The sequence below is a fragment of the Vulpes vulpes genome, chromosome X (assembly GCF_048418805.1).
Source record: "Vulpes vulpes isolate BD-2025 chromosome X, VulVul3, whole genome shotgun sequence".
In the NCBI taxonomy this organism is placed as follows: Eukaryota; Metazoa; Chordata; class Mammalia; order Carnivora; family Canidae; genus Vulpes; species Vulpes vulpes.
In genome coordinates, this window is record NC_132796.1 from 57,629,987 (window position 1) to 57,649,803 (window position 19,817).

At 39.1% G+C, this 19,817-nt stretch overlaps 1 protein-coding gene across 3 annotated transcripts in view; it reads left to right on the forward strand.

Annotated features, from left to right (window-relative positions):
- The window catches only part of P2RY10 (P2Y receptor family member 10), a 304,372-nt gene that overhangs the window by 268,685 nt on the left and 15,870 nt on the right, over nucleotides 1-19,817 (forward strand). Inside the window, exon 1 of one of the 3 annotated variants that reach the window (XM_072745018.1) lies at nucleotides 8,482-8,551. The exons of the other annotated variants lie outside the window; for them this stretch is intronic. The gene's annotated coding sequence lies outside the window, so the exon portion shown is untranslated. Of the gene's footprint in view, nucleotides 1-8,481; nucleotides 8,552-19,817 lie in introns of those variants that run through there. 3 annotated transcript variants of the gene reach the window in all.

The window sequence follows — 19,817 nt, forward strand, 5'->3', positions numbered from 1 at the left end:
GAGCCATGAAAGATGATAATAAAAAATTACCGTAAGAAAATCTCCAAACTTTCTACAGGTAGACTGTAAATTAGTTTCGGGTTTTTCAGCAGACTATATAAAAAAGACAAGTGACCCAATTATTAGTATCCATAAGAATCAAATCAAACCAATTGATTAGGAAATATATAGTTTGTTCTATTACAAAAATCAGGTAGTACTCTTGTGTTCTCCTAAGAATCATAGCATATTGTAATGAATAATGTCCTCAATAATAGCTATAACTCCTAATCTACTCATACTATTAAAGAATATCCAAAGTTGGCGGACGGAGCTTCATGGCACCGGGAGCAGCTTGGACAGAGCTCCGGCGGTGGCTACCCTCCGAGGGTAGTGATTCCCTGCACTATCACTATATCATAGTGCATGCCCGGGAGCTCAGGGCGCTGGGGGACACAGCCCAAGATCCGGCGCTCCCCCCAGGACAGGCAGAGGCCGGGACGACACAGGACAGCAAGGATGCTCCTGCCACTGGGCGGCCCCAAGCTATGCAGATCGGTGACCCCTCCCCCGGAGGATCCAGGCCCTTGCGGACTGGGAGCTGCGGTAGTTACTGTGGAAGATGTCTCAAAAGCTGGACAGCTGCCCGCTGCCACTGTTGTTGTTCCTCCTGGTGTCACTTTGTACCTCGGACTGAGCAGGGGCCTCACAGGATAAACAGCTCCCACTGAGCCCTGCACCTGGCAGAGGCGGGGCAGCTTCCCCAGGTGCACACACCTGAGAATCAGCAAAGCAAGCCCCTCCCCCACCCCTCCCCCAAAAGACTAGCTAGAAGGACAGGGGAAAAGCAAGTTATTGACCAAGCAGCAATGGAAAGTTCCAGGGGAAGTCGAGGGATTTACAGTATATAGAATCAGAGGATACTCCCCCTCGATTTTTGTTTTCTGTTTGTTATTCCCCCTTTATTCCTTTTTTTTTTTCCTCTTCTTTTTTTTTTCTCTTTTTGTCCTTTTTCCAGTACAACTTGTTTTTGGCCACTCTGCACTGAGCAAAATGACTAGAAGGCAAAACTCACCTCAAAAGAAAGAATCAGAAACAGTCCTCTCTCCCACAGAGTTAAAAAAATTGGATTAAAATTCAATGTCAGAAAGCGAATTCAGAAGCACAATTATAAAGCTACTGGTGGCTCTAGAAAAAAGCGTAAAGGATTGAAGAGACTTCATGACTGCAGAATTTAGATCTCATCAGCCCAAAATAAAAAATCAGTTAAATGAGATGAAATCAAGACTGGAGTTCCTATCCACGAGGGTTAACAAGGTAGAAGAACGAGTGAGTGACATAGAAGACAAGTTGATGGCAAGGAAGGAAACTGAGGAAAAAAGAGAAAAACTATTAAAAGCTCATGAGGATAGGTTAAGGAAAAGAAATGACAGCCTCAGAAGGAAAAATATACGTTAAATTGGGGTTCCCAAGGGCGCCGAAAGGGACAGAGGACCAGAATATGTATTTGAACAAATCATACCTGAGAACGTCCCTAACTTGGGAAGGGAAACAGGCATTCAGATCCAGGGGATAGACATATTCCTCCTAAAATCAATAAAAACCATTCAATACCCCAACATTTCATAGTGAAACTTGCAAATTCCAAAGACAAAGAGAAAATCCTTAAAGCAGCAAGAGACAAGAAATCTTTAACACTTATGGAACAGATCTTTAACATTAGGATAACAGCAGACCTCTCCACAGAGACCTGGCAGGCCAGAAAGAACTTGCAGGATATATTCAGGGTCTTAAATGACAAGAAACTGCAGCCAAGGACACTATATCCAGCAAGGCTTTCATGCAGAATAGAAGGAGAGATAAAGATCTACCAAGATAGGCAGAAACTGAAAGAATATGAGATCACCAAAACGGCTCTCCAAGAAATACTAAGGGGGACTCTGTAATAAAAAGAGGAAGTCCAAGGAAACAATCCACAAAAACAGGGACTGAATAGGTATCATGTCGACACTAAATTCATATCTTTCAATAGGAACTCTGAATGTAAATGGCCTTAATGACCTCATAAAAGGGCGCAGGGTTTCAGACTGGATAAAAGCAAGACACATCTATTTGCTGTCTACAAGAGACTCATTTTAGATAAGGACACCTACAGCCTGAAAATAAAAGGTTGCAGAACCATTTATCATTCAAATGGTCCTCAAAAGAAAGCAGGGGTAGCCATCCTTATATCAGATGAATTAAACTTTATCCCAAAGATTGTAGTAAGAGATGAAGAGGGACACTATATCATACTTAAAGGATCTATCCAACAAGAGAACCTAACAATCATGAATATTTATACCCCGAATGTGGGAGCTGCCAAGTATATCAATCAATTAATAACCAAAGTTAAGACACACTTAGATAATAATACACTTATACTTGGCGACTTGAATGTAGAGTTTTCTACAATCGAGAGATCTTTAAAGCACAACATCTCCAAAGAAACAAGAGCTTTAAATGATACACTGGGCCAGATGGATTTCACTGATATTTACAGACCTTTACATCCAAACGCAACTGAATACACATTCTCTCAAGTGCACATGGAACTTTCTCCAGAATAAACCACATACTGGGTCACAAATCAGGTCTTCACTGATACCAAAAGATTGGGATTGTCTCCTACATATTGTCAGACCAAAATGCTTTGAAATTAGAACTAAATCACAAGAAGAAGTTTGGAAGGATTTAAAACACGTGGAGGTGAAGGACCATCCTGCTAAAAGATGAAAAGGTCAACCAGGAAATTAAGGAAGAATTAAAAAGATTCATGGAAACTAATGAGAATGAAGATACAACCGTTCAAAATCCTTGGGATACAGCAAAAGCAGTCCTGAGGGGAAATACATCGTTATACAAGCAGTCACCCCAAAAACTGGAAAGAACCCAAAAACAAAAGCTAACCTTGCACCAAAAGGAGCTAGAAAAAAAAACAGCAAATAGATCCTACACCCAGCAGAAGTAGAGAGTTAATAAAGATTTGAGCAGCACTCATGAAATACAGACCAGAAGAACTGTGGAACAGATCAACACAAACAGGAGTTGGTTCTTTGAAAGAATTAATAGGATAGATAAATCATTAGCCAGCCTTATTAAAAAGAAGAGAGAAAAGACTCAAATTAATAAAATCATGAATGAGAAAGGAGAGATCACTGCCAATACCAAGGAAATACAAACGATCTTAAAAACTTATTATGAGTAGCTTTACGCCAATAATTTAGGCAATCTAGAAGAAATGGACGCATTTCTGGAAAACTACAAACTACCAACACTGGAACAGGAAGAAATAGAAAACCTGAGTAGGCCAATAACCAGAGAGGAAATGGAAAGAGTCATCAATAACCTCCCAAGACACCAAAGTCCAGGGCCAGATGGCTTCCCTGGGGAATTCTATCAAACGTTTAAAGAAGAAACCTTACGTATTCTACTAAAGCTGTTCAGAAAGATAGAAAGAGATGGAATACTTCCAAACTCATTCTATGAGGCCAGCATCACCTTACTTCAGAAACCAGACAAAGACCCCACCAAAAAGGAGAATTATAGACTAACATCCCTGATGAACATGGATGCAAAAATTCTCAACAAGAATCCTATACTAGCCAATAGGATAAAACAATACATTAAGATTATTCACAATGACCAAGTGGGATTTATCCATGGGATGCAAGGCTGATTCAACACTCACAAATAAATCAATGTGATTGATCATATAAGCAAGAGAAAAAATACGAACCATATGATCCTCTCAATAGATGCGGAGAAAGTGTTTGACAAAATACAGCATCCATTCTTGATCAAAACTCTTCAGAGTGTAGAGATAGAGGGAACATTCCTCAGCATCTTTTTTTTTTCCTCAGCATCTTAAAAGCCATCTATGAAAAGCCCACAGCAAATATCATTCTCACTGCGGAAACACTGGGAGCCTTTCCCCTAGGATAGGAACACGACAGGGATGTCTACTCTCACCACTGCTATTCAACATAGTACTAGGAGTCCTAGTCTCAGCAATCAGGCAACAAAAACATATAAAAGGCATTCAAATTGGCAAAGAAGAAGTCAAACTCTCCTTCTTCGCCGATGACATGATACTCTACATAGAAAACCCAAAAGACTCTACCCCAAGGTTGCTAGAACTCATACAGCAATTTGGAAGTGTGGCAGGATACAAAATCAATGCCCAGAAGTCAGTGGTATTTCTATACCCTAACAATGAGACTGAAGAAAGAGAAATTAAGGAGTCAATCCCATTTACAATTGCACCCAAAAGCATAAGATACCTAGGAATAAACCTTACCAAAGAGGTAAAGGATCTATACCCTAAAAACTGTAGAACACTTCTGAAAGAAATTGAGGAAGACACAAAGAGATGGAAAATTATTCTATGCTCATGGATTGGAAGAATTAATACTGTGAAAATGTCAATGCTACCCAGGGTAATTTACACTTTTAATGCAATCCCTATCAAAATAGCACGGACTTTCTTCAGAAAGTTGGAACAAATCATCTTAAGATTTGTGTGGAATCCGAAAAGACCCCGAATAGCCCGAGGAATATTAAAAAAGGAAACCATAGCTGGAGGCATCACAATGCCAGAATTCCGGTTGTGGTCATCAAGACAGGGTGGTACTGGCGCAAAAACAGATGCATAGATCAATGGAACAGAATAGAGAACCCAGAAGTGGACCCTCAACTTTATGGTCAACTTATATTCTAGAAAGCAGGACAGACTATCCACTGGAAAAAAAGACAGTCTCTTCAATAAATGGTGCTGGGAAAATTGGACATCCTCATGCAGAAGAATGAAACTGGGCCATTCTCTTACACCATACACAATGATAAACTCAAAATGGATGAAAGATCTCAATGTGAGACAAGATTCCATCAAAATCCTAGAGGAGAATACAGGCAACACCCTTTTTGAACTTGGCCACAGCAACTTCTTGCAAGATACATCCACGAAGGCAAGAGAAAGAAAAGCAAAAATGAATTATTGGAACTTTATCAAGATAAAAAGCTTCTGCACAGGAAAAGAAACAGTCAACTAAACTAAAAGATAACCTACAGAATGGGAGAAGTTATTTCCAAATGTCCTATCAGATAAAGGGCTAGTATCAAAGATCTGTAAAGAACTTATTGAACTCAACAGCAAAGAATCAATCCAATCATGAAAAGGGCAAAAGACATGAACAGAAATCTCACAGAGGAAGACATAGACATGGCCAACAAGCACATGAGAAAATGCTCCGCATCACTGCCCATCATGGAAATACAAATCAAAACCACACTGAGATACCACCTCACACCAATGAGAATGGGAAAATTAACAAGACAGGAAACAACAAATGTTGAAGAGGTTGTGGAGGAAGGGGAACCCTCTTACACTGTTGGTGGAAATATCAACGGGTACAGCCACTCTGGAAAACTGTGTGGAGGTTCCTCAAAGAGTTAAAAATACATCTGCCATAGACCCAGCAATTGCACTGCTGGGAATTTACCCCAAAGATACAGATGCAGTGAAACACCAGGACACCTGCACCACGATGTTTTTAGCAATAATGTCCACAGTATCCAAACTGTGGAAGGAGCCTCGGTGTCCATAGAAAGATGAATGGATAAAGGAGATGTGCTCAATGTATACAATGGAATATTACTCAGCCATTAGGAATGAAAAATACCCACCATTTGCTTTGACGTGGATGGAACTGGAGGGTATTATTGCTGAGTGAAATAATTCAATCAGAGAAGGACAAACATGATATGGTCTCATTCATTTGTGGAATATAAAAAATCGTGAAAGGGAATAAAGGGGAAGGGAGAGAAAATGAGTGGAAAATATTAGAGAGGGTGACAGAGCATGAGAGACTCCTACCTCTGGGAAACGAATAAGGGGTGGTGGAATACGAGGTGGGCGGGGTGTTGGGGTGACTGCGTGATGAGCACTGAGGGGGGCACTCGATGATATGAGCCCTGGGTGTTATGCTATATGTTGGCAAATTGAACTCCAATAAAAAGAAATTAAAAAAAAGAAAAAAGAATATCCACAGCCTTTAAACATCAATTCTTAAATTTACCCCAACCTAGAGAAATTACAATGCATCTGTTAAAAATAAACTTTGAAGGGAGGAGCTCAGAACTATGGGCACAATAGGATATATGTACTATTTCTAGATTCTTATGATTAAATATTTATTACTTGTTTGAATTGTTATTGATTCCTTCACTGTCAGTTATATTCAATAACCAAAAAAAAAAAAAAAAAACCACTTCTCTTCTTAAAGTTAATTGGTGATAATTCTGTTATCAGCTTTTTTGGTTTGTCCACAGATTTACTCCTTTAATTAATACTGAAAACTTTACTGAGTTGAAATTTTCTTTGCCTAAACTGGGCCACTGACTTTTCAGCAACTTTTCTTCCCTTTTTAGGACCAATGAAACGGGAGGATACTTGCATGCAAAAGAGAAGTGACATAAGTTGGCAGGTTTTCTTAGTAAAGTGTTTTTTATTTTCCTGTGACATGAAGGTTGGAGGTAGTGACAATAGTTAATTATCAGGGAAAGCATCTTTTTCCTCCTTCTGTTTCAGGGTTTTGCTCTAAAACTCAACAGGTCTGGAGCTTTATTTGTCCAGAAAATAATCATACCCTAGGAAAACTGGCTCATACTGTGAGCCCAAACTCACAAAGGATGGATTTTTATGAAAAAGCCAATTTAATAATTTATAGTGAAGAATATAACTGCCAAATGGACTGAAATGTGTGTTGGAATGTCAATGTATTATCTTTTTAGTAGGGGGTCAAGTCAGAAAGTTAAATTAACAACAGATAAAAAAACAGTTGGATAAACATATGAAGTAAGAATTAAGAGGGGATTTTCAAGATCAGGCATATTTCATTTGATAAACCTCAGCCAGGTTGGCTATCCTCTTTCCCTTTGGCAGTTCTCACAAGTCATGGTCTTTTGATAAAGCAATTCAAATTCTTAGTTTTTAGTGCTGAAATTGTGCCTTTTTCCAACTCTTGATAACTTTGAAATTTGTATAAGAGATCTATAAATAAAAAAAAAGAAATCTATAAATGTTAGGCATGGTTTCATCTAGTTCTTGAATGGTTCTGGTTTTATAAGAAGAGCTTGCTGCCGATCTAGATTGCCCTCCGACAATAATATTATCCTGTACTTTCTTCTCTAATTAGTTTAGTGCATAAATTAAAATGCTACTGTTTGACCTAACCCACTGTACTTTCTTTTTCCCCTTTGCTATGGCTATTACCCAGAGGCTCTTTGCAGTTCTTGTCCCTGGCTTCTGAAAGTGGTTCCCTTACATGCCCACAGAAGATTGTATGCTTTGCAAGCCTTGTTTTTTTCATAACTACTTTCAGACTTGGCCAACACTATAGTCTCCAGGTGTATATATTTTTCAATTTGCACACTTATAAAGCCCCAAAAACATTATTCATAAAGACCAAAATCTTAGTACACTGTAGAGAGGCTCTGTAATCAGCAATATTTATTTATTTATTTATGCATTATTTGAATATTTGTTTTATATGTATATAACACATACCATAAGAAAATCTCCAAACTTTCTACCAGTAGACTGTAAATTAGTTTCAGGTTTTTCAGCATATTATATAAGAAAGACAAGTGACCCAATTATTAGTATCCATAAGAATCAAATCAAACCAATTGATTAGGAAATATATAGTTTGTTCTAATACTAAATCAGGTAGTACTCTTGTGTTTTCATAAATATATATGATGTTATATTATATGTTGGCAAATCGAACGCCAATAGTATAACACCCCATGTTTTTTTTTTCATTCATTACCTCATTTATTCACTCAACAAACACAATAAAGGCTTTGTGCCAGATAGTTGGGAATACAGATATGAGTCAGACACTTGCCCTCAATTAGTTTGCAGTGTACACAGGGGATAAACCGTGAACAAAAATTACTAAAATACACATTAAATTATGTCTTTTGCAATGAGAGGTTGAGAGAAAAACACTCCATATGGAGGGAAGAGTGTAGCAAAGGTAACTCTATTGTTGTTAGTTCTGACTTATATTTTTGAGATTTTTCTTACTCTATGACCTCAGGCTTGAAGGAGTTGCAACTTTCTTATTCTAAGGTAAACTTTCTTCATATTTTGCCTTAAGTTTTATCTTGCCATGGAGATTCTAGTGAGACAGATAGACGTGTGAATTTTGGTGGAAAGAGATAGGGTGAGGAACAGTACAAAAGACTGGTATGCAGTTTTTATTTGATTTTGCACAGTCTTTGGTTCCATACTCTGCATTTTTTTTGTACAATTGAAATAAAACTTGAGTACTGTCATCTGCTCAAGGGACTTACCTTTGGTTTGTGCAAATAAGGTTTCTGTGGTGAGAGACCAAATGAACTCAACTTCCTCTTTCAACAACAAATTTGTCAGTTATCAGCAGGATCTGTGCCACCCAGAGTTAAGCTTTTTTGCCATCAGCTCCCTGCAAAGAAACAAGACTGCTAATCGTGACAAGGCTCCAGGGTAAGTTACAGACTAGTGTCTGGGAATTGGTGGTTCCATGTGGAAAGATTGGTGGGGACATGAAGATCCAAGATAGAGGCAGATGTGGGACCATTGTCCAAAGTGAAAATGGTCCCTGGTTTCTCATCTTAGACTTCTTACAGTTGAATCAATGGTGACTGCCCTTGAGCCTAACTAGAGTACCACAAATTCAGGTTAATGCCATCAGTCCCAAAACCATTACTCAAGGAGCATGAAGTATGTGATGCAGCTCCCTCTTTGCTGAGGGCTCTTTGTTTCTCCATCAACCAGAGAGGAGGACACAAAATATTAAGAAAGCTGTATTTGTGAGACTTATTGGGGGAAAAAATGGCATATTCAGCCAGAAAAAAAGAACATTTGAATTTTTGCTCTCTATAATTTATCTAGTTTAATAATGAAGGGAAAGTTTACATATAAGCTTCTTGCTTTGGTAAGTTTACTTTTCACATATACAGAAACAATAAGCTCTTTCAGGATAAAAGGAATCAGATCATGGATTTTGGAGTTGAAAGAACTCTTAGAGATTCAAATCCCTCATAATACATATGGGGAAACCGCGAGCCAGTGAAGTAAGGACACTTGGTTTCGGACAAATGCAAAAGTAAAGACAAATGATTAAGAGTGTGTTCAGAGGTGTTTCTTGATCCTTTAAAAGTTGCTTTGTTGACTCAAGTTTAGCTTCAAAGAGGCACCTATCTTTCAAGTGATTATTGTCCTTATTACTCTGAATACTAGGAACCTCTCTGGTTCTGAACCAAGGAGACTTCTGTTGGGAAATCCTTAAATTTGGACTGTGCCATGCCTGCTGGTCACAAGATAATTCTGAATAAAATAATAAAGTAATAAGCTTTGTTGTGATTTTGGTGGGGAGTGGTCTCAGTCCCAAATATCCTGCTAGTGGGGACATTTTTATTTTCTGTTTACATGGTTGCAAGATGCCACTGTCTTTTCCATTAATTGAAAAGTTTAGTAATTGCGACACAGTAAAATTATTTACTGCTGAAATAGGTGGTATCCTGGTATACTGAAGTAGGCAGTGGCTTGCACTGTACCAAGAATCAGATAATGTATTCAGGGCAATTGTCTTTGCACACAAAGGTTGACACAGGTCCTTCTTTGATTAAAAGAAGTTCCTATTTGAGCTTATCTGGGAAAGTTGTTGAGATCATGTTGTACAGATTGCTCAAACTATGGCAATGGTGGAGCATAAGACTAAAAAATGAGTGAGAATACTTCTGTGTGATTTGAGGTGGATTTCGTGACCATTTGTATTTAAGGTAAGCCAAATGGCATCCTAATATACCAGTATATACCATTCAGTCAGAGTTTGAGCAAAGAGGACAGAGCTGTCTGTTGTGAAACCACTCTAAAAGTTCTAGTAGTCTGGGCAATGACTGGTAGAGAGTCTGCTTTATTTGTAAAAACTTTTGGTAAAATCTACTTGCATCCAGGTCGGGATATTTTGCAGGGGAATTTTTATTGAGTATTGGTTTGCATGCATTACAGGCAGAGTGATGAAGTAGTTCAATAAACACAGAATCAAAAAGTTTTGGTCTTAGTTCAAGTTCTGCTAGTGAGTCATTGTGTGGCCTTAGGCAAACTGTTATATTTCTATAGGTATCAATATTCTCACCTGTAATAAGATGCGGGAGCTTAAAATAGATGGTCTTTACTTTCCTTTATGACAATGCAGTAATTTGACTCTAGGGTCCTAGGTACCTGAGAAGAGTTATATACCATTAAGTGGTAAATAATAGGGTCATAACATGAAAATCTAACTAGAGGGGACTTTCTAGAAATATAGTCTAGATCATAAATGGAACTCAGTAAACTTTTTTTAAAGACCATTATATTTGTTTCAGAATAAATAATGTTATCATGAGAACTCAACTATTAGACCAGTTTTTTTACAAGTAATTTCCTTTTTTAATAAAAAACACAAGCAACAAACAAGGGAAATAGCTCTGAAATCCGATTTCCACAATGACAGTGTCACCCAATCACTATTTCTCAATATTTTAAGCCAAAGTTCCCTTTGAGAAACATAAACATGTCACTACAAGGTTATTGTGGACTTGCTTCCCTAGGAACCAAAACCTGGACTCCTAAGAAAACTTACCCATTGAATTGACATTTTCTAAGTACATGTGCTCAGCAGCTACATGGATCTGTATTTTCAACTATTTGCATTTTTAAAAATATTTTTTTAATTTATTTTTTTATTCATGAGAGAGAGAGAGGCAGAGACACAGGCAGAGGGAGAAGCAGGCTCCATACAGGGAGCCTGATGTGGGCTCAATCCCGGGCCTCCAGGATCATGCCCTGGGCCAAGGCAGGCGCTAAACTGCTGAGCCATCCAAGGATCCCATCTGTTTGTATTATAGAAACAATGATTTTGATTCCCAAATAAGTTTACTATAATAAGGAAATTCTTTTTTTTTTTTCAAATAACACATGCTTTTCAGCCTTTCACTTAAAGAATTATTATTTTAGTTTTGTTAGCCATCACTCACATTTACACATTTTGGGAGATTTTCTAAATTCAGAAAAGTACAGGATCCAACCAAAAACCCATGAAGATTGTTTTCTATACAAGTAAAGAGGAAGTGAACTAACATTTACTTAATGTCACTGTGTGCCAGACATGAAAATAGGTCATTTCTTATACATTTTCCATTTAATCTTCACAACAATCTATATTTCAGGGACTATCATGTTATTTTTTTAATGAGGAAACTGAAGGCCAGAGATATGAAGTAAGTTACTTCAGGCTAGTCAGCTGATAGTTAAGATATGACCTCAGTACTGCCCAAAGAATCTAATTCTTTCCACCTCCAAAATACTGCCCCAACTGAAAAAAAAAAGATATCTAATTAGGTCTCTTTCTTAAATGATTAAAAACCTAATCAAGATGCATACATGGAAATTTAATTCCATTTAAGATTTTGTTTGTGAATAGCCTAATTGCTTTGATTCATTTTCATGATAAAAGTAATTTTCATCTCCTCTAATTTATAGAAAAAATATTTAGACTTACAAATATATCCAAATCTTAGTGTTTGTGATGTCAAGTAGGTGATTTAGGGTTGATTCCAATCAATTTAGGAAATAATGGAATTCCAAATTCCAGTTGTTCTTTTTCATCTGTGATTGTGAGTGATTGAATGAAGGACACCATGGTCATGTAGATCTGATGGGCTTAGGTAATACATGCAAGACTTTCATGGTTTAAAGAAGAAAAAAATCAAGTAAGACAAATCAAGATAGGTTCTCAAAAGGCTTGTAAAGGTTGTAGAGAATGGGAAGGCCTCCCTCATAAATCTTTCCCTATTTAATTTTCCCTTCTTCTCCAAAGATGACAACCCCACATACTGGCCCTATTATCAAACAAAATAATAGAAGCAAATTTGATAAACATGTTCACATAATGTCATTAATGACTTCATGATAAGAGGTGAAAAGAGAGGGAGGATTGAGAGAGTGAAGATTTGTGGAATTATACAGGAAAAGAGTAGTCACCTTGATACTAGAAGCCTAAGTATCACTCTCCTCACTCTGCCACTTGCTAGCTTTATATCGTTAGGTAAATAAAGTCACTCTTTGAGCCTCAATTTTCTGATCTGTGAGATGGGGATGATTTTCTCTGGCCTGATTATTCATAATATATACATTTACTAGTGATTAACATCAATTATGGGTATAATAATGGTTTGTAAAGTATAAATCAGTAGATGAGTTGAGATAGTGGTTGCTGCCTTAATGATGACAGTGGCAATGCTGGCAGTATTAGTTAGAGGAAAGGGATGAGAAGGGCCATATCCATACAGTCATGACAAGTTAGGGCTGGAATGGAGTTAAAAATAATCATCCAGTTCAATCTGTTTTGTTTTAATAATGAGGGAAATGAAAACCACAGAAAGGAAGAGGTTTAGCAGGGAAACACAAAGAATAATCTAATAGTTGCTAGAATCCAAAATGTCTTAGCTCAGAATTCAGTACTCTTTTCAATATATCCTACAGCTTTTAAGTCCTCTCCAGCCCACAGCAAATATTGTCACAGTCAGCTCACTATTGTTATTTTAAAAAATTAACCCAGTACTCTATTTACAGATCTATTATGGTTTGAGGTCATAGGCAAAACTACCTAAAAATCCTTGGGTTTGATGCAATCCTACTCTGAAACCTGATGGGCAGTCATTTGCCATATATGCATAGATATAAAAGTGCTAGAACTAGAACTGAGGATAATAGCTTCATGTTTGATGAACAGTCTTATCCATGGTAATGCCACTTTAAAATATCTTTTTGTTTGTGCAAAAAGTTGCTTTTATAAGACGAATTTTAGCTTTCTCTGCTCATAAACAGCCTTATTACAACTGAAATCATAATAGCTATGACTTTGAGAAAGAAACTTTATTCTGCTGAGTCTCCATTTTCTGATTTGTAAAAGGAGTATAATAATTTACTCAAAGCTCTTACAAGGAGTAAAGACATGAATAGCACTTGGACAGTGACTGACAGGATGCATGTGGAAACTCTTGGACTTAGCATTTCCCTGAAACTTAGAAGTCTGGTATAAATTCTGATGACATAATAATAAGTGAAAGGAATTATAAGGGAAAGGAGGGGAACTAAGCAGAAAAAATTAGAGAGAGAGACAAACCATGAGACACTCCTATTTTGGGAAACAAAGGGTTGAGGAAGAGGAGGTGGGCGGGGGCATGGGGTATCTGGGTGATGGGCACTAAGGAGGGCAGTTGATGGAATGAGCACTGGGTGTTATACTATATGTTGGCAAATTGAATTTAAATTAAAAAATTAATTTAAAAAGAAAACGAAAGATAAAAAATAATAATATAATTTCATGTTGGTTGTACCTTTGTGAAATCACAGCATTTAGGCTGTTTATTGAAAAGAAAAATTACCTTGGGCTAGATGTTATTGGTACCTCCTAAGTTTTTGGACTCAATGCCACTGAGTTATGTTTAAAGACCTGACATAACTTTATGTTCTGAGACAAAATTTAGTTATTTTCATAAAGTTAATGTTTAATGACCATATTCCTATTTAAGCTTTTGGGTTCCTATCGGATTTTATTTTATTTTATTTTATTAAGATTTTATTTATTTATTCATGAGAGAGAGAGAGAGAGAGGCAGAGACACAGGAAGAGGAAGAAACAGGTTCCCTGTAGGGAGCCTGACGGGGGACTCGATCCAGGGTCTCCAGGATCACACCCTGGGCCGAAGGCAGGTGCTAAACCGCTGAGCCACCCAGGGATGCCCTCCTATCGGATTTTAAATAAAAATCTGGAATGGCATGCTTTGGAAATATTACATGTCCAGATTTATTAGTCTCCAACCTTATTATCCTTGGCTTGACCATATATTCAGTATCAAAGGAGATTATGATTGTTGATGGTGAGAGTAATTCGTGGGAGAGATATTAGAAATAAAGCAGCCTAAAGCTCTACCAGTATGTGCTTATTTTCCATATTCTTGTTTTTACAAACCAATGTATATAAACTAAGCACTTACTGCATGCTTAACCCTCTGCTAAGCAAAGTGAAAAATATAAAAGTCTAATATACAGAGTCCTCCCTCAGAGAAACTGTATTGTTAGAGTGTGGGCTATAAATCTATATAAAATACTATAAGTGTACAAAGAAGAAGGAGATCAGAATAGAATTTCCCAGTGGAAGGAAAATATGAGATTTGAGAGAGAACCCTGAAAAAGAGCAAAATATTGGCCTCTGATATAGGATCCAGGAAGTAAGTTCCCTTTAGGGGTTGAATTCTGCCATCAGATCCCTCTTTCAAGAGAAGAGGCATCTCTCATCATAGTTCTGGCCTTTGATGTAAGCTGCATGTACCCTGGACAGAGCACTACATGCTAGAGCGACCAAGAGGGATTTACTCCTGTCAGGGTGGTGTTGGAGGCACTGGAAATTCTCCTCTTATCTCTACGTAGGTGGTTCACATCTACAGAGCTAAGGACTGAAGTATATACTGAAGATGTAGCATTTTCACAGGTTATAATTTTGCCTGGACTTTATTGTCAGTATGGTTTTGGTTAGCTGAGTTGATTATGCAACAATGAGGTTAAGTCCTTGGAATTAATCCCTACATGGACCAGTTAACATTAGTTGTTTTATTTTATTTTGTTTTATTTTTTAAAGAGTTTATTTATTTTGAGAGAGAGAGAGTAAGAGTGGGGGGAGTAGCAGGAGGAGAGGGAAAAGCAAGCTCCCTGCTGAGCAGTGACCCCCCCCCCAATATGGGGCTAGATCCCAGGACCCTGAGATCATGACCCAAGCTGAAGGCAGATGCTTAGCTGACTGAGCCACTCAGGCAACCCACAATAATTGTTTTAATAGTGCTGTATGTTTAACCTTGTTCTAGATTTAGAGGGAAAGATCTAAAGAAATTTAGATTGCAACCTCTGACTTCACAACCCAGTGTGGAGAGATCTATAAATAATTGAACTATATGAGTTGTCATAAAGCAAAGTATTTTTTAAGTTAAAAATATTTACTGAATGACTATGTGCCAGTCATTCTGCTAGAGCCTAGAGATTTAAAAATGAGTGAGATGTGGTTTTTGTCTTCAAACTGCTCATAGTTTAGTTAGAAATACAGACATAAATAGAAACATTTGATATAATTCAGTGAGTGTATTATTAAAGTAATTCCTATGGGGACCTGAACCTAACTTGCATTTTTTTACATAATTTTTATAGCAGACTAGATAATAGATTTTAACAAGGCAAACCTCAAGGAAAATGGTCCAGTTAACGAGTGTTTCAATAATTCAGAGAGGAAAGAGAGAGTGTGATAGTGAGGGAGGGAGAGAAAATTTGGTTGATTAAATGAGAGAAGAGGAGTCTAGGATTATTCTAAGAATTCTGATAGATAGTGATGGGTAAGTAAAAGGTCAGGGCATATGATTACTTTTGTTTTGGAAATACTCATTTTGAGATGCCTGGAGACATTCATATGTGAAATTTCAGTTGGATGCTGGACAAATGGGTTTAATATCTTAGGAGAGACTAGGCCTGGACTTAGAGATATGAAAGTCATCAGAATATGGGTGGTAACTGACACCACTAAAGTGGGTGATGTTACTCAGCATGAAGATGATGAATAAAAAGAAGACACAGACCTAGGGAAAACAAAGATTTAAAAGATTTGAAAAAACTAAAAGAAACCAAGAGAGAAACTTGGTACAAATGGACAAATAGTTAAGAGGATAATTAAGAAATTCTTGTTTGAAAGCCAAAGGAAGATAACTTTGCAAAAAGATGGAAGTGGTCAGACTGTATCTAGGGCAGCAAAGAAGCTTTGCATGATTTAGCAACATGATGGTCACTTGTTACTTTTGGTGAAGCAGTCTCAGTGAGGTTGTGAGAGTATATACACTACCTTGAAGTGCATAAATAATACATACAAAGTGAAGAAAATGAAATGATCAATGAACATAACTATTTTGAGAAGTTTATTTAAGAAGAGAAAGTAACAGGGGGGAGGGGTAAGATGGCGGAAGAGCAGGGTCTCCAAGTCACCTGTCCTCAACAAATTACCTAGAAAACCATCCAATCATCCTGAAAATCTACGAATTCGGCCTGAGATTTAAAGAGAGACCAGCTGGAATGCTGCAGTGAGAAGAGTTCGCGCTTCTATCAAGGAAGGAAGACGGGGAAAAGAAATAAAGAAACAAAAGGCCTCCAAGGGGGAGGGGCCCCGCGAGGAGCCTGGCTGAGGCCGGGGCGAGTGTCCCCGGGACAGGAGAGCCCCGTCCCGGAGGAGCAGGAGCTGCACCAACCTTCCCCGCGGAAAGGCCTCCCGGGGAATTGAGCAGGACCCCCAGAAAGGCGGGGATGCCCTCGGGCTCCCTGGGACAGTAACAGAGGAACTGCGCCCCGGGAGATGCGCCGAGCTCCCTAAGGGCTGCAGCGCTCGGCGGGACCCGGAGGAGCTCGGAGGGGCTCGGGCTGCAGCTCCGCGGAGGGGGCGGCGCGGCTCTGGGAACAGCTCGGAGGGGCTCGGGCGGCGGCTCCGCGGAGGGGGCTGCGGGGCTCCGGGAACAGCTCGGCGGCGGCGGCTCGGGCGGAGGAAGAAGCTCCGCGTGGAGGGGGCGGCGCGGCTCCAGGAACAGCTCGGAGGGGCTCGGGCGGCGGCTCCGCGAAGGGGGCTGCGGGGCGGGAGCGCAAATCCAAAAGCGCAGGCCCCGGAACACAGGGCGACGGGACACAGCCCAGGATCCGGCCTCCCCCAGGGACAGGCAGAGGCCGGGAGGGCCAAGGACAGCAAGGACACTCCTGCCTGGAACTGAGCAGATCACCGGCCCGCCCGGGAGCCCCCAGGCCCTGCAGATGGAGAGCCCCGGAGTTACTGCGGGAGCTGACTCCAGGGTCCCAGAGCTGCCGCCGCCACTGTGGCTTCCTCCCGGGGCCTCACGGGGTAAACACCCCCCACTGAGCCCTGCACCAGGCAGGGGGCAGAGCAACTCCCCCAAGTGCTAACACCTGAGAATCAGCACAGCAGGCCCAACCCCCAGAAGACCAGCGACACGGAACAGTTCCAAGGGAAGTCAAGGGACTTAAAGTATACAGAATCTGAAGATACTCCCCCGTGGTTTTTTGTTTTGTTTTTGTTTTTTTGTGCTTTTTTTTCTTTCTTTCTTCTTGATTTCTGATTGCTTCCCCCACCCCACCCCCCTTTTTTTTCTTTTTTCTCCTTTCTTTCTTTTTCTTTCTTTTTCTTCTCTTTTTCCCCTTTTTTTCTTCTTTCTCTTTTTTCTTTTTCTCTTTTCTTTCCTTCTCTCTCTTTTTCTCCTTTTCCCAATACAACTTGTTTTTGGCCACTCTGCACTGAGCAAAATGACTAGAAGGAAAACCTCACCTCAAAAAAAAAAAAAAAAGAATCAGGAACAGCCCTCTCTCCCACAGAGTTACAAAATATGGATTACAATTTAATGTCAGAAAGCCAATTCAGAAGCACTATTTTACAGCTACTGGTGGCTCTAGAAAAAACCATAAAGGACTCAAGAGACTTCATGACTGCAGAATTTAGATCCAATCAGGCAGAAATTAAAAATCAATTAAATGAGATGCAATCCAAGCTAGAAGTCCTAACGACGAGGGTTAACGAGGTGGAAGAACAAGTGAGTGACATAGAAGACAAGTTGATGGCAAAGAGGGAAACTGAGGAAAAAAGAGACAAGCAATTAAAAGATCATGAGGATAGATTAAGGGAAATAAATGACAGCCTGAGGAAGAAAAACCTACGTTTAATTGGGGTTCCTGAGGGCGCCGAAAGGGCCAGAAGGCCAGAATATGTATTTGAACAAATCCTAGCTGAAAACTTTCCGAATCTGGGAAGGGAAACAGGCATTCAGATCCAGGAAATAGAGAGATCCCCCCCCCTAAAATCAACAAAAACCGTTCAACACCTCACATTTAATAGTGAAGCTTGCAAATTCCAAAGATAAGGAGAAGATCCTTAAAGCAGCAAGAGAAAAAAAGTCCCTGACTTTTATGGGGAGGAATATTAGGGTAACAGCAGACCTCTCCACAGAGACCTGGCAGGCCAGAAAGGGCTGGCACGATATATTCAGGGTCCTAAATGAAAAGAACATGCAACCAAGAATACTTTATCCAGCAAGGCTTTCATTCAAAATGGAAGGAGAGATAAAGAGCTTCCAAGACAGGCAGGAACTGAAAGAATATGTAACCTCCAAACCAGCTCTGCAAGAAATTTTAAGGGGGACTCTTAAAATTCCCCTTTAAGAAGAAGTTCAGTGGAACAATCCACAAAAACAAGGACTGAATAGATATGATGACACTAAACTCATACCTATCAATAGTAACTCTGAACGTGAATGGGCTTAATGACCCCATCAAAAGGCGCAGGGTTTCAGACTGGATAAAAAAGCAGGACCCATCTATTTGCTGTCTACAAGAGACTCGTTTAGACAGAAGGACACCTACAACCTGAATATAAAAGGTTGGAGAACCATTTAACATTCAAATGGTCCTCAAAAGAAAGCAGGGGTTGCCATCCTTATATCAGATAAATTAAAATTTACCCCGAAGACTATAGTGAGAGATGAAGAGGGACACTATCTCATACTCAAAGGATCTATCCAACAAGAGGACTTAACAATCCTCAATATATATGCCCCGAATGTGGGAGCTGCCAAATATTTAAACCAATTAATAACCAAACTCAAGAAATACCTTGATAATAATACACTTATACTTGGTGACTTCAATCTAGCTCTCTCTATACTAGATAGGTCTTCTAAGCACAACATATCCAAAGAAACGAGAGCTTTAAATGATACACTGGACCAGATGGATTTCACAGATATCTACAGAACTTTACATCCAAACTCAACTGAATACACATTCTTCTCAAGTGCACATGGAACTTTCTCCAGAATAGACCACATACTGGGTCACAAATCGGGTCTGAATCGATACCAAAACATCGGGATAGTCCCCTGTATATTCACAGACCATAATGCCTTGAAATTAGAACTAAATCACAACAAGAAGTTTGGAAGGACCACAAACACGTGGAGGTTAAGGACCATCCTGCTCAAAGATGAAAAGGTCAACCAGGAAATTAAGGAAGAATTAAAAAGATTCATGGAAGCTAATGAGAATGAAGATACAACCGTTCAAAATTTTTGGGATGCAGCAAAAGCAGTCCTGAGGGGGAAATACATCGCAATACAAGCATCCATTCAAAAACTGGAAAGATCTCAAATTCAAAAGCTCACCTTACACATAAAGGAACTAGAGAAAAAGCAACAAATAGACCCCACCCCCAGCAGAAGAAGACAGTTAATTAAAATTCGAGCAGAACTCAATGATATCGAGACCAAAAGAACTGTGGAACAGATCAACAGAACCAGGAGTTGGTTCTTTGAAAGAATTAATAAGATAGATAAACCATTAGCCAACCTTATTAAAAAGAAGAGAGAGAAGACTCAAATTAATAAAATCATGAATGAGAAAGGAGAGATCACTACCAACACCAAGGAAATACAAACGATTTTAAAAACATATTATGAAGAGCTGTACGCCAATAAATTAGGCAATCTAGAAGAAATTAGTCACCATGACCAAGTAGGATTTATCCCCAGGACACAAGGCTGGTTCAACACTCGTAAAACCATCAATGTGATTCATCATATCAGCAAGAGAAAAACCAAGAACCATATGATACTCTCATTAGATGC